Source organism: Caretta caretta, chromosome 14, assembly GCF_965140235.1.
Source record: "Caretta caretta isolate rCarCar2 chromosome 14, rCarCar1.hap1, whole genome shotgun sequence".
Taxonomy (NCBI): domain Eukaryota; kingdom Metazoa; phylum Chordata; order Testudines; family Cheloniidae; genus Caretta; species Caretta caretta.
In genome coordinates, this window is record NC_134219.1 from 34,338,242 (window position 1) to 34,353,393 (window position 15,152).

Sequence of the window (15,152 nt, forward strand, 5' to 3'; positions counted from 1 at the left end):
GGGTTTGTAACCCCCCCCCCCCCGCGCCTGCTCCTCCACCCCCAGACAGATTTATTCCCTCTCCCTGGGGGCAGAACTTTATCTCCATGTGCCCAGCTCTTCTCTCCTGCCCACAGACCCCCCATCTCCACTGGTCTCACTGCAGAGCAGGTCGGTTCCTTGCTGGTTTGCCTCCCCCTCCGACTGTGGGCTGCTAAAGTGATCTCGGTTGGGCTGACAGCAAAGGGGGGGGGCTCAGGCAGTGTGGGGGGGGGTTGGATCTTAGTCCCAAGAGCTCCAATTTCCAGCTAGGGAAAGTTCCGCCGGGCAGGTGGGTGCTGACCCCCCTCTGCCCGCGCCCCGCTCCACCCCCGCCCCCTTTCCAACCCCTTCCCCAAAGTCCCCGCCTCAACTCCGCCCCCTCCCTGCCCCTATTCCGACTCCTTCCCCAAATCCCTGCCCTGGCACCTGAGCGCCCCATAATCCCGCTCCTCCCCCTCCCTCCCAGCGCTTGCTACAGCGGTTTGGGGAGGGCAGAAAAGGGGCCGCTGGGAGGGGGAGGAGTGGAGGCGGTTGGGTGAGGGGGCGGGGCGCTTGGCTGCGGGTGGGTGCAGAGCACCCACTAATTTTTCCCCAACGGTGCTCCAGCCACGGAGCACCCATGGGTGGGCCCAAACCTGCCCCCCCAAATCAAGAGATTAGCTTAAAAATCAGCAAGGTATTAAACAAGGATGCAGCCTGTTTCTCCCCTGCCTGGTTTTACAGCCTGTGGGCACATTTTCAGGCCTTTCTCCATGACGCTGAGGGCTACAAACTTCCTTTAATTTTTAAACCAAAGCTGAGATTCTCCCCCACTCACTTGTCTCTAGGAGCTGGGACTCCACATAAAACATCAAATATCCTCCGAGTTAGTGCTCTGGTCTGCAGGTCACCTGAGGATCAGCCCCCCCCAGCACCTCCCCTCTGCCTGTGATCAGCTGTTCAGCGGTGTGCAGAAGGTGCTGAGGGGGGAGGACGGGGCAAGCCTGGGGAGGGCGGGGTTGGGAAGAGGCGGGGCCTGGGGCAGAGCAGGGGTCAAGCCCCCCCCGGAAATCAGTGCCTCGGTTAAAGAGACATTCACGTCCAGCTCTGGCAGAAGCAGGGTGGCTTTGGGGGCATGACCATATGACTCAAAGGGTTGCCAGCTATTATCTCTGGCACCAATAGCCCAAAGTTACTAGCCCAATCTATTGATGGAAACAGGGTGTTTTTTAAGCAACACTTTGGTCTATTTAACTGCACCCAGGCTGTTCTGGTTGCCAGCGCTTGTCCCTCGCTCATTTCCAGCAGGGAGCAAGGGGACTGGACTAGGAACTGTGCTACAGAGAAAGGAGAGGGGAGTGTAATTGTTTGAATTAAGCGTCAAAGCCCAAGCAGATGGTGGAGAGACAGGTGGGCAAAGGACAGAGCCGAATAAATAAGGTGACAGAACAAATAAAAGTGTATTTTTACACCTCAAAATAAAGAAATACATTCGTCTTAAAAGCATCTGGTTCAAAACCCTGGGTTTTCTACAACACAATCCCTTGCTTTCCAGTGTCATAAATCATCAGAAGAATAGAAACATCTGATATGTAGCAATACTGCACAGACGTACAAATCACAGTGCATTCAGATCCCTATGCCAGGTTTTAATGCCCCTGCTAGGATATATCTTTTAAAACAACGAAGACTGTTACCAGTGTGGCCTCTAGTAGAGCTGGTCAAAATACAAAAAGCCATTTTCATGCACAGTGGCAAAGTTGTTTTCATTTCAATGTGTTTGAAACAAACCCATTTTTCTTCATTTTTGTTCGAATGTTTAATCCAAAACAGTTATTTATTTTGTTTGCCAAAATCCACTTTTTCAGCAAACCAGTATTTTTGCTCTGCGTTTTGGAAATTATCAAAAAGTATTAAAATATTTATTTTTGGCAAACAAACTAAAAGGTCGACAACTGTGCATGAAAAATCTCACTGTTGGAAAAAAAAGCTTTTTATTGAAAAAACCATTGAAACATTTCGACCAGCTCTCATCTCCAGTGTTTCAAGAACAAGAATCCACCATTCAAACAGCTTTGCACAGTCAGGAGTGTTTACAGAGATATGCCCACTGTTGCACCCCCATTCCAGCTATTGTAACACCCTCCCTCTAGGGTTCAGCTGGGTAAGCAGATGGCACGGGCAGTGCTGGTTGGAAAAAGTGGGTCCCCCCACCATGGCAAACTGATAAAAATGTGTGTGGGGGGGAAAATAATTTTCACTGAAATTTTCTACAGAAAGTTACACTTTTAGGCAAAAAGTTGAAAACCAAAATATTTCAGTTCAATGTAATGCTGCCATGAGGCCACATGGTACCCTGGTAGGATTACATTGAACTGAAATATTTCATGACATGAAACAACATATAACATGGTGCATTTTTCTCAGGAGGCTTGGTGGTTTCTTGATCTGACTGCATCTCCTACAGTGCACCACAGTCTCTCCTCAAGGTGAGGGGAGCCAGCTGTATCGTGGGTGTCTCTGACTATGGTGCATCATGGGAGATGTAGTCCAGCCAACCAGAATGAGGAGAGTCCCCCCCCAGAGCAGAATGGGGACATGAGACACCTGGACCACAGCTCCCTTGCAGCATCCCAGCAGGCTCTACAGATTGAAATGTTTTTGGTTTTGTGCAAATATTTTGTTTTTCAGACATTGGGGGTGGTGGTAAAAAAAACAACAAAAAGAACTTTCCGCAGAAAACAGCCAATTTGTGAAAAATCTGAAGTCAGTCACATTCTGCCCCATTAAGTAACTCTGGGAGGCAAAGGGGATTTAAAATGGGTGTAAACAGCCCTTGAAAATTCCGCTGCACAAGGCATCTCCCTGGCTGTTGTGAAGGCTCGGCATGTGCTCTGCTCCTGGGCCTATGGGGAGCAGAATGTTACAGCAGCCTCAAGGCTGCTCTGACTCACACCAGGTCAGCACAAAGCCTGCCGGTCGTTCGTCTGCTCTCGGATCACGCTGTCTGGATTGAAGAGATTTGATGCACCTTACCCTACTGTACCCGTATCGTGTCCGAATCCCAGAGCTGTCGACACAGTGACATCACTGGAAACGGAACATTCATTAATCCCCAAATCTGCTCAAAGCTTGTAAGTGCAAAGGAGAACGTAATAATAAAATATATTTTAAAAAATCCCTGAGAGGTTTAGGTCTGTAAACAGTGCCCCTCCTATAGGGGCACATCCTATGGTCCATATGCACATCCAGCACTATACAGATCAGATTCAGAGCGATGTTCTAATCCACGTCCATCTCCTCGTCCTCTTGTTCTCCCATCTCTTCCTCTTCCATCTCCCCCACATCGCTGCTCTTGGGGTCATCCTGGGGCTCTGTCGGGAGCAGGGGACTGGCTCTTTGGCCATCCGCTGCTCTGTAGTGACCCCTAACAGCATCTCCCAATGGCAGCTGCAATGTGATGTTCACAGCAAGGCACGAAGCATGGTTGAAATCTACAATCCAAGCAGAGAGCCCCATGGCTGGGTTAAAGGGCCGAGTGCAGGGAAGTTTGTGCTGCCCATGCAGGCAGACGGATGAAGGCAAAAAGATTGAACAAGGAACCAAATTGGACAACCATGTCAGGCTATGAGCTGTCTCAGTGTAGACAAACACCTCATTGCCCCTCAAGCCCAACCTGCAGCTCCCGGCTATCCCAGGCCTTGGCTCCCTCCACCATAGATTTGTCAATACTCCTCAATCCCACCTCACCCCCCTGCGGTTATGGCCCTAGGTTACCCCGGACAACTCTTGATTCTCGTCACTCCTTCTGTGGCAGATACAGGATACACAGTGGGGCGGTAAGCGGGTTCCTTTGACACTCACTTGGAGTGATCTCTATGGAGATGGAGTTCATCTGTGAGGCTCCATCACAGCCATTATGCCAATTTTATAGAAATTGCACCCGTCCTAAAGTCTCATAAATGCTTATCAAATTTCTTGCACTGCACAGGCCACAGGGGAAGTATTTTACTCAATATTTTAAGCCATCAAAAAAGTGGGGGAGGTGTGGGGTTTGGGGTTTTTGTTTTTTTTTTTTCTGCCCCACTAGCCAGGTATCTCCATTCCCCAGGCAGCGATTTTCAGAGCTACCTAAGGGATCTGCATGCCCAGTTCATCATGAGCCATGAAATCCTCTTGAAAATGAACTTCCCAGTGCCCCCTGGCTGGGGGTCGTCTGCTGGGGCTGATCAGTGACCTCTGGAACTGGAAAGCAGGTGCCTCTAACAGAACTGATTAAGGGAGAGATACCCAGTTGGTCCCAGCAAAGGATTTGCCCCCCGCACTGCAGAGGAAGGCTAAACACCCCCTAGCTCCCTGCCAATCTGATTTGGAGGAAAATTCCTTCCCAACCCCACATATGGCAATAACTGAGACCCTGAGCATGTGACCCAGCATTAGACCCAGCCACCCAAGCTCCTGAGAGAACGAAAGCTTGGTTCCACTCCAGAGAACTGGCCCACCCCATCCAGTGTCCCACCTCCAGCCAGGGCTAACTCTGATGCTTCAGAGGATGGAAACAAACAACAAACACCGCCCCCAACCCAGAATACATGGGGCGGGGGGGGGAGAGAAGTCCCTTCCTGACCCCTGCAGGTGACCAGCTGAAGCCCTGAAGCATGAGACTTGGGACTATAAGACATATGCCAGAAAAGACCCCAGAGTTGGCCAGTCCAACCCCCACCATCACAAGCAACCCTGTCATGCAAATCACACTCAAATGTGTCCAAAGCTATCTTAAAACTAATAAAGTTGTTTGCTCCACAACTCCTTTTGGAAGCTGATCCAGAACCTCCCTCCTTGGATGGTTAGAAACCTTCTAATCTCCAGCCTAAACTTCTTCTTGGCCACTTGATCCTCATTTGTTCTTGTGCCTACATTGTCCTTTATGTAGAACAGCTCTTCACCCTCCCTGGTGTCTACCCCCTGAAGTATTTATGGAGAGCCATCAGATCCCCTCTCAGCCTTCCTTTTGCTAGACTAAACCAGCCCAGCTCTCCCTTTCTCCTCTCATAGGACAGACCCTCCATTCCGGATGAGGGCCCCCCAGTGCCATATACAATGTCATTAATGCTTCTCTATCTCTACTGGAAAGGCCTCAGCTGATACATCCTAGAGTCACATTTGCCTTCTTCATGGGTCACATCACATTGGTGGCTCCATCATCCTGTAATCGACCAACTCATGAAGGTCTCGCCCTTCCTCTGTCTCCTCCAACTGATGAGCCCCCAGCATACAACAGAAATTCTTATGATTAGACCCTAAGTGCAGGATCTTGCACCCGGTACTATTAAATTTCATCTTTTTTCTGTTACTCCAGTCTACAAGGTCATCCAGATCTTCCTGTGTAAGATTCCGACCCTCCTCTGTACTGACCACGTTTCCCAGCTTTTTATTAAGTTTTAAGTAAGTTTAAGTAAGTTTTGTTATCACTCTCCTACTTTTCGTGTTAACACCATTAGTAAAGAGATTAATGAAGATGGATCCCAAAACCGATCCTTGAAGAACTCCATTAGGAACCTCCCTCTGGTCCCATAGTTCATCTTTCAGCCTTCTCCCCTTCAGTTGGTTCCTCACCCACCTTACAATTCTTGTGCTGATCCCCACCTTCCTTAATTTAGCTTATTTCCCATGTGGTACCATACCAAATGCTTTACTGAAGTCCAAATATATTAGATCTGCTGCATTTCCCTTGTCTAAACAATCAGTTCTCGTCTCAAAGACGGAACTCGGGTTAGTCTGGCCCCATCTACCTTTGGTTACATCCCCCTTGCCATTTACCTCCATGAATTTCATCATCCTTCCCTCACAGCGTGTTCTACAGCCCCTTGCCTACTACTCAGCTAGGCTTCGATGAATGGGTCTGGAGTTGCTTGGATCACTTTTTCCCTCTTGCTTTACTAGCATCGGACACTAGATGGGGAGGAAGAGCCTCACCAGCTCTATAAAACCAGCTGGGGGAAGGCTGGGAGCAACAGGTATCAGAATAAGCCAGACCCGGGCTTCTCAAACTTTTGTTTTTGCTGGCCCCACTTTGAAAGTATTTCAGGCTATGACAACCCCCGACCCCCAAACAGTCATAGCAAGTTACTGTACGGACTCATAGAAACATACGCATGGTATTGCCACCCTCACTTCTGGGCTGCTACGGGCGGGGCACTGCCCTCAGAGCTGGGCAGCTGGAGAGGGGCAGCTGTTGTAGCCCTCTTCCCCTCCTGCCCCCCTCCCCTGAGAATATCTTTGTGATCTCTTGACCCCCCCCTCCCCCCACCATAGCCTTGCAACCCCCTTTTGGGTCAGGACTCCCAGTTGGACAAATGCCGAGCTAGACAATCTCAAACCATGAACTAGTTCCCAGGCAACCCCTGCGAGATGCTCGCTCTACCTTCGGTTCCTGACCCCTCCAGGGGCCGAGTGCATCTCCCCCATCCTCAGGCAGAGCTCAGAGCAGAGTCAGCAGCAGCAGCCCCTCCCCGGCAAGAGCTCCAAGCGAAGGCAGGGGCCTGGCAGAGAGAGGAGAGGGGCACAGGCAGGTCAGCGGAGGGGTGGAAGGTGAATCCCACCCCAGGAGATTTAACAGAGAGAGGAAAGCGGGGCTGTGAGAGCGCAGAACAGAGACACCCCCCAGCAAATCCCCTCACCCCAGACACCGAGATCCCGACCTGGGAGAGGGGTTCACTCCCCAACACTTACTCACGACAGCTGCAGCAAGGGGTCCCTGTGGGGCGGGAGGAGCTTCCACCCCGCTCCGGCTGGCTGGATCTGGAGAGAGAGAGAGAACAGGGAGAGGAGAGTGCGGTGAGGAGTTGGTGCCCAGGGGTCCCCCTGCTCCGCTCCTAGCTCTGGACCCCCCTTGCAGGGGTATATGTGGGTGTGTTCAGGGAAGGGCCGGGGGCTCTGCTCCACCAGGGCTGAGAGCGTCAGAGCAAAGCGACTGTAAAACCGCTGAGTATTTTCAATGTTGCCTCATCCTGAATGTCACTGATCCCCCAGTTTATAATGTGTCTCCCCGGCCACTTCTCTTGCTAATTTGAACTTCAGGGAACACATCAAATCTCTCTCCTGTCCCCCACAGCTGATGGGTATGGGCCACTGCCAGGGCCCTCTACACTGGGGTTAACATCTGGATCCTGGCCAAGCTGGTTCTAGTCCATGTGGCCAACCCCCAGTGACCAAAAATCACAAGTCAGAGCCCCCAAAACCATCAGATTGGTTTAAACAAGAGGAGATTTTGAAAACAATTTTGGGTTCTGTTCTTGATCTCCTGGTGGTGCAGCCTTTAGGGCTTACCTTTTCAAGCTTTTCTCCCCATCCAGGAGGGCTAGAACAAGAAAAACTTCTGACAAAAATGGCCAACCCTGCCAAAATCTTCAGAAAAAAATTAGTTCAGAATAATTGAAAACAGAACAATTTTTGGTTTTTGAATTTTCCAAGAAGACCATGAATGTTTTCTATTAAAGCCGACACTTTCCACAAAAACTTGCCTTTAATCAAACACCCAATTTTTCCTAAAAAAAAAAATAAAAAAAAAGTCAATGGAACCATTTCAGTCAACTTGTTACAGCTGCTCTGAAATCCCCCATCCCTCCCACCCCAGTTCCCACAACCTCCCCCCCAACTCCAGACCCTGCACCCATTGCACACACAGCTGCGCCCCCTGCCTGGCCATAAGGCCCCTTCCCTGTCCCCCAAAGAGCAGCTGCAGAAGATCCCAATGGGGGGATCCACACAGGGACCAGCCAGCTGCACCTGCTGCTGCTCAGCCCTGCAGGGTCCGTGTTTAGCCTCTCCCCGTCCCCGTCCCGGGCAGAGAAGTGCGGTACCTGGGGCTGTGCCAGGCCCATCCTGCCATGAAGATGCCCTGTGGGCTGCGGTGCCCCGGCAGAGGGAGAAGCTGCTGGATCCATCTGGGCTCCAGGTGAGCGCAGGGTTGGGATCAGGCCCCTCTGGGGTGGCTGGGCAGCTGGTTTGCAGGGCTGGTCACCTCCTGGCCCCATGCAGATTGTCTGAACGTGGCAAGCTTCTCTCTAAGGGGAGCTCGGACAGTTCCTCCCAGACCTGTCAGTCACGACATTGCCTCCATTGTTTAGAACCGGTTGTGGGGTCCCCGTATCAGGATTCCCCCCTTATATCCCCTCACCACGCCCTGGAGGGACCAGATGGAGGGATCTCACTTCAGTCCTTGGCCCTGGCCTGCTGGGATCCCTCAGGCACGTGGTGACATTCACTCGTGTTCATCCACTCCCCACTTACAGGATTGTGACCAGTGGTGTCTCTCCCAAGCACCCCTGTCCCAATGCCACCCCAATGGGCTCCGGAGCTGTTGCCCCTCCATTCCCCACCCAGTTCTCTGGCTTCATACCCTCGCCCATGCTCCTGGTGTCACGCCCCACAATCTGATTGGCTGAGAATTCATTCCCAGTGCTTCCAGCCCAGGGTCCTTGTCCCTCCCTTCCCCCTAGCCAGCCTGGGACAGGGGCAGCAGCTACCCCTGCAGCCCCACCAGCCGGAGCAAAACGGAGAACACGAGAGGCAAAAGCGCGTGCGTCTCCTTTTAGGGTTGTGCCTCCAGCCCAAGAACCAAATGGATTATCCAGTGGTTCTCCAACTTTTGTCCTGGTGACCCCTTCCACACTGCAAGCCTCTGAGTGCGACCCCCCCCCGTTATACATTAAAAACCACTTTAATATATTTAACACCGTTATAATGGCTGGGGATGAAGCAGGGTTTGGGGGTGGAGGCTGACAGCTCGTGACCCCCACATAATAACCTCACGACCCCCAGTTTGAGGACCCCTGGACTACACTGAGCATGCACAGAAAGAGAGCCAGAGGGTTGAAAGGCCGCTGGGATGGACAAGACTTGTGGGGCTCCGAGAGACTGTCCCCCCCGCCACCCCGCAGCAGTGTGAATTCAGCTCCAACCAGGGGCAGGAATCTGAAATCAGTGAAACAGCAGAGACTTCATGCAGGCAGAGGTCCGGCTTGCCAGGCAGGGACAGCTCCTTCCCTTCCAGAACGTGGGCATCAGCAAAACTCAAGCATCAGAAACCTGGGAATTACAGAGTTACGGTCCATGCCCAGGCAACCTCAACTCTGCTCCCTGGAGCAGGCAATAGGCACTGGGATTATCGGCATGTACAGCAGCTGCACTCTCTGTGGGACCTGTAGCTGTACTGAAGGGTGGGGCAGGTCGAGAGAGGTGATAGGCGTTAGTTTGAGGAGTGTCCGAGCTGTGACTGGGCTACGAGGAAACCAGGGGTTGCCCCCACCCCATCAAAGCGCAGGAAGCTTTGTACCTTGAGGATCCAGTCTGCCTCATTTTGTTGCAAACTTGTGTATGTTGTCTCAGTAGTAAGGCACTGGGGGGTCTTGCCACGGGGATTGGCAGCAGTGAGGTGGGATGCCAGAGCAGGCTGTGGGTTGAATGGTGGGTAAGGGAAAGTCTACGGTTAGATGGTATCCAGTGAGTGAGTGGGAAGTGGTTGGTACATTTCACATGTGCAGTATTGTGCAGGGATTGTGCTTAGTGTTTGAGCACTGGGCAAGCGGAGGCAGCTCCTGCCCATGACAGTGAAAAGGCCGAGTGTGAGCGTATGATGGACCTGTTGGGACATCACTCAGAGGGCGGAGTTACGGCTACCTGGGCACGTACCTGTATTTCCTGGCTTTTAGGTGGCTGAGATTTGCTGAACTCGATATTCTGGAACTGCTCCATTCATGGCCGTGGATATTCTCATCCCCACTGCTGGAGAGCCTGGGATATGCACCAAGCGTGCCCGGACTCAGCTCCTCACCCTGGTGTCAGCGGTGTGTTCTTGGTGCATGCTCCCAGTATGCCTGTTCTCCGCTCCACACCCACAGTGGTAGGGCTTCCCCACATACTGGCTCACAGGGGGTGCAGGAAGAGGTGCTCAGACACCCCCAGAGGGGCAGGGACCCACAGAGCCCAGCTCACATGAGGGGGTCGAGGATCATTGGGAGGGAGGGGGCACACGACCCTCCCTCAAAAGCAATGGCCCCCCAGAACCATGCTCACATGAGGATGGAGGGCACAGAGGGTGGGGTCAGAACTACAGAGTTGGCCAGGGCCCTCCCCCCTCCCCCAGATCCTGCCACTCGCACAAGGGACAGGCACACATGGGAAGTTTTAGGGAAACAGGCTCAGACTCCTCAAGGACAGGCCAAGGCCTTCCAGCTCCCAGATCCCATGGGGGTGTCAGCCATATATGGGCTGGGAGGTGCCAGATCATGGCCCACACACCCCTGCTCCTATTCTCCCCCAGTCCCCATCCCTCTCCCCCACTCCTCCCTTCTCAGTGCCCCACCCCACCTAGCCCCCAACCTCAACCCCTCTCTGCCCCTATTCCCAGCCACTCTTCCGTCCTTCTCACCCTCCGCTCCCAGCAAGCATTTGCATGTGGAATTCATTGTCATTTCAAAGACAGGGTTAGCACCTTCTGAGTATTCTGCTGTATTTGGATTAAGTTTCCCCAAAATAAATTATAATAATAATAAAAACCCTTGGAGAGAGGCAGATTAGAGCAAGATGCCTCCTTTTTGTAAGATACAGATTTCCTACCAAGGCTTGGATTTGAACTCCTAAGAGCATAAGACCTCCCACACTGGGTCAGCCCAAAGGTCCATCCAGCCCGGTGTCCTGTCTTCCGACAGTGGCCAGGGCCAGGTGCCCCAGAGGGAATGAATAGAACAGGGAATCATCAAGTGATCCATCCCCTCTTGCCCATTCCCAGCGTCTGGCAGAGGCTAGGGACACCATCCCTGCCCATCTTGGCTCATAGCCATGGATGGACCTGTTCTGCATGAATTCATGGTGCCCGCTGCGGTTCAATGGCTGGACCATTCCCCCTGGGGTCATAACTAGCTTTCAAGCTCCTTCCCCTCTCTCCCTGCACGGGCACAGCGTGATCTGCTTGGCGTGTGAGTCTCACACCGGCTCAGCAGCCGGCCAACCTAGAATCAAAGTGGTTCATAACGTGGTCATTTGATCTCCCCGAAAGGGCTGGGGGATGCCCTGCACTCTGCTGGGAGAACTCTCAGCCGCCTAAAAACAGAACAGGAGGACTTGTGGCACCTTAGAGACGAACACATTTATCTGAGCATAAGCTTTCAGGAGCTACAGCTCACTGCATCGGATGCATTTAAAACCCTGGTGCAGTGATCTCAGCCCTGGCTGTAAGGAAAGCAGGTCAACTTTAGCTTGTTGGGGGCTTTGTTTGGGGGAGGAGGGGATCTCAGAAATCCCTTGTCCAAATGGCCCTGTGGGCCCCCCCCCCGAGGCACACAAACTGTCAAGGCTCCAAGTCAGCGGGTGGATTTCAGAGCAGGCAGGAGATCGGTGCTTCAGGCAGAGAGCTGGCACTTTGCTAGAATAAAATCTCTTTAGCTGCCCTCCACTAAGATCCCGTCCTTCAGCGCCTCGTCCCCAGGGCTCGCTTGGGACCCCAAGTGAGGGTCAGCCCCAGACCCCCCACATGGCGGGCTGAGACACACGACGCTGCCGGGATGGCAGTTCAGAGAGGGTGTTAGGACACTTTGGCCCATCAGTTAAAAGACAAAGAAACAAAGTCTGTCCTGGGGACCAACAGAGACGTCTTCCCTCACGACAAGGAAAAACCACTTCCCCTTCCACCCCAAAACAATCCGCGCTCGTGATTTGCTGCCCAGCAGCGGAGTTCTTGTCTCGGGAGGCAACTTCAGCTCCTGCAGGTTACCCGCCTATTTTGCCCCCCTTAACCCTCCTTCCATCTGGTCAGTGCACAGCCCCCTCCCCCATAGACCCCGCCCAACCCCCTCCCCAATACCCCCACCCGATCAGAGCACAGCCCCCTCCCCAATAGACCCCGCCCGCCCCCTCCGCCATCTGGTCAGCGCACAGCCCCCTCCCCAATAGACCCCGGGTTCCCCAGTGTGATCGATGCACCCACCCAGCTCTTCTCTTCCCCCCCAACCCGGCACCTCCCTGCTCGCCCCCTCCCCGTTCCATGCACAACACCAGCCCCTCCTCACCTGCTGGCAGAGACCCCCAGCCCCTGATCGCTCCGCGGGCAGTCGGAGCCCGGCTCGCAGCTCGCCCAGGCTCGTGTCCCCTGGAGCCAGAGCCCCCCCGGGGAGCGGGCTCAGAGCGACCCCGGCGGGCAGGCAGAGGGAGCAGCGAAGGGACGGGCTGCCCCGCCGGGAGCCGCCAGGCTCGGGGAGAGGGTCCCACGGCTGCAGCCCCGCTCAGCTGGGCAGGTCAGCAACACCGAAGGGAAACGCACCCAGCTGTCTGCCCCCGGGGAGCGGGCGAAGAGCAGAGGCTCCAGCCGGTCAGGATCCCGCAGCGCTCCCCGCTCTTGTGTCACCGCCTCCCGGGCTTATGGCTATCCCTACCCCCCCAAAGCAGGTCCGCGTCCCTGGGTGGGCTCGAACCACCAACCTTTCGGTTAACAGCCGAATGTGCCACAGAGACTGGGCAGCCAGGCCCCAGGCAGGGAGCAAGCGGCCATAGCCAGCTCCTGGGGAGAGCCTGGCTGGGGAGGGGTGGCAGCCCAGTCCCCCCCACACTCGGCTTTCCGGGGCAGTGGAAGTACCTAAAAGTGTGTGTGTTGGGGGGGGAACCACTGGTGCCCGAACCTTGGGCCCCGCCCCCTGCACCACCCTTTCCCCTGAGGCCCCGCCCCCTCGCTCCTCCCCCCCACCTTACAATGTGGAAGTGGGAAGACAGGCGCTGGGAGGGGTGTGTGTCTGTCTGTCTGTCTCCTTCTCTCCCCAGCTTGCGGAGAGGCTCTGACCCGCCCCATCCCTTCCTCTCCCTCCCCCCAAGTTGCCTTTTGCCCCCTCCCCCAATACTAAAACAGACAAGTTCTTATAATAAAAAAAGGGACTAGGGGCCCCCCCTTGAGCTGCTGGGGGCCCCAAGTAATTGCTTAGGCTGAGTCTCTCTGTTTATACCCAGGGCTCTGAGTGTAGGTAGCCCAGCCTGGCACATGTGCCTCAGTCTCCCCGTACCCTGCACCACCACCTCCAGCTGTCAAAACTGAACTCACCTGGGCCCGGGCCCCCCTGCCGCCCTGCCCCGGAACGGTACACCCTTCTCTGCCCCGGCCCTGCTGGCTCCCCCTGGGGACGACACTACTCTTCCTGGTTCCACGCTGGCTGGGCCATGGAGCTGCCCCCACAAGAGTACCCCCACCCCAAGATCAGGAAAGACTGTGACCAGTGAGGATCTCTGGGTGCTGACCCCGCTGAGCTGAGCCCTGGCCGGTGCAGCTTGCCCGGCACTGTGCGGATCCCCCGATGGGTCTCCGGGGGCACAAAGGAGCCAGGCAGGGGGCACAGCAGTGTGTGCAACGGGGGTGGGCTGAGGCTGCAGCTGGACTTGGGGAGAAATGTGGGGAGGGGGGTTCCCTGGTACATTTAACAAGAGGTTAACATGTGTCCAACTTTTTTTGAGGGAAAATTTTGCTCTGGGCGAAGGATTTGGGCTGTAGTTACGTAACCCCTCTTCCAGGTGGTGTCGGCAGCAACAAGGGCGCGGTTTAGTTTCCAGGGGTTCCCCTTAACAACTCAAAACAGAACTGGCTCAAGCCCCCAGCCAGTAATCTGAGAAAACTAAACACCCCCGGGGGCACATCTACGAGGCAACACTTTCCCCCTCACCAGCACGGAGTCTGTGTAGTAGAACAAAAATACCCTGACTTCTATTAAAAGTTCTCACCTCTGCCTGAAGGGGAGAGTTAACCACAAAGGAAAGGAGCACAGGAGACGTGCACGGCAAAGCAGAGCACGGAGAGGAGCAAAGGAATCCTTTGCAAAGGGATTTCCTGTCTTGCACCCACCCAACCATCACAAAAGTTCTCTTGCTCGACCCTGTTCCATTGGGGTTGGGCTTCCCTCCCCTCCAGGTTAGGTGACCCAGAGCTGGGAGGCAGAAGCAGAGTTTAATCCACATTACACCAGGAGGCCGCGGGACTCAGATACACCTCCAACACACAGTTCCTCGTCTGCTTCCTTCTGACTTCTAGGGAGTTGCACTTTCTCTAAACCAGCTGAACCGGGGTTCTCACAAATTTTTGGCAGCCTCAGCATGCGGCTCTGACAATACTTAACTAACTGTAGGAAAAACAAACAAATAAATTACATGTGCATATTTACATAGGGATTTTTTGCAGACTCAATAATAAATATAAGGTACAGTTGTGTCCTATCTTTACTGGACCTAAACACAGAACAAACCAGTGCTTTGCGCAGTCTTGTCTTTTTTGTTGTTCTTTTGCTTTTTTGGTCAAAGGTGATAATAGTAACAACAAAATCTGAGCCGTTGCTGTTGTCTTTTCAGCTTGGTTTTTGCATCATTTAACAGCTTGCGCCTCTGAAACTCACCGTGGTAATTTGGTTCAACTTCCCTTGCATGAGTGCTGTAGGGACGTTGCACGACATACATTTCAATTTGATGAATTTCTCTCGCACACTGCAACTTGCTCAGAAACGGAATCGGGTGGCTTCAGAAACACAGGAAACTGCCTTTCCCCCTGGTGCTGAAGTGTTCCTTTTTCTTTCTATGTTTTGTTTTTCTTCGCAGAAGGTCCCAGAGGACCGACCTGCTGTCACATTCAAGGTCATGTTCTGGCACTAGATTATTTGAAATATTTTCTGATACCAAGTCACATTTTTAACTCTTTCACCTCCCCCGCCCCCATGAACAATCGCAACCTACCCAAACACCACGCAGTGAGATGGCCCATAGCCACTTACAGAGCTACAGTAACATGAGATGTAAACACAGTGCTTAGAGGTCTATAAAATCATGAGTGGTGCGGAGAAAGTGACTAAGGAAAAGCTATTTACTTGTTCCCATAACACAAGAACTAGGGGCCATGAAACGAAATTAATGGGCACCAGATTTAAAACAAATAAAAGGAAGTTCTTCTTTACACAGGGCACAGTCAACCTGTGGAACTCCTTGCCTGAGGAGGTTGTGAAGGCTAGGACTATAACAGGGTTTAAAAGAGAACTGGATAAATTCATGGAGGTTAAGTCCATGAATGGCTATTAGCCAGGATGGGTAAGGAATGGTGCCCCTAGCCTCTGTTTGTCAGAGGGTGGAGATGG

General features: G+C 53.3%; 1 long non-coding RNA gene across 1 annotated transcript; it reads right to left on the reverse strand.

Moving 5' to 3' along the window:
- Positions 1-1,441: 1,441 nt before the first annotated feature.
- Positions 1,442-6,510, reverse strand: LOC142069085 (uncharacterized). The gene is made up of 2 exons (XR_012664948.1): positions 6,425-6,510; positions 1,442-3,494 (listed from the first exon to the last, which is right to left on the reverse strand). It is a non-coding gene; the product is annotated as an uncharacterized LOC142069085 (long non-coding RNA).
- Between the last annotated feature and the right edge of the window lie 8,642 nt (positions 6,511-15,152).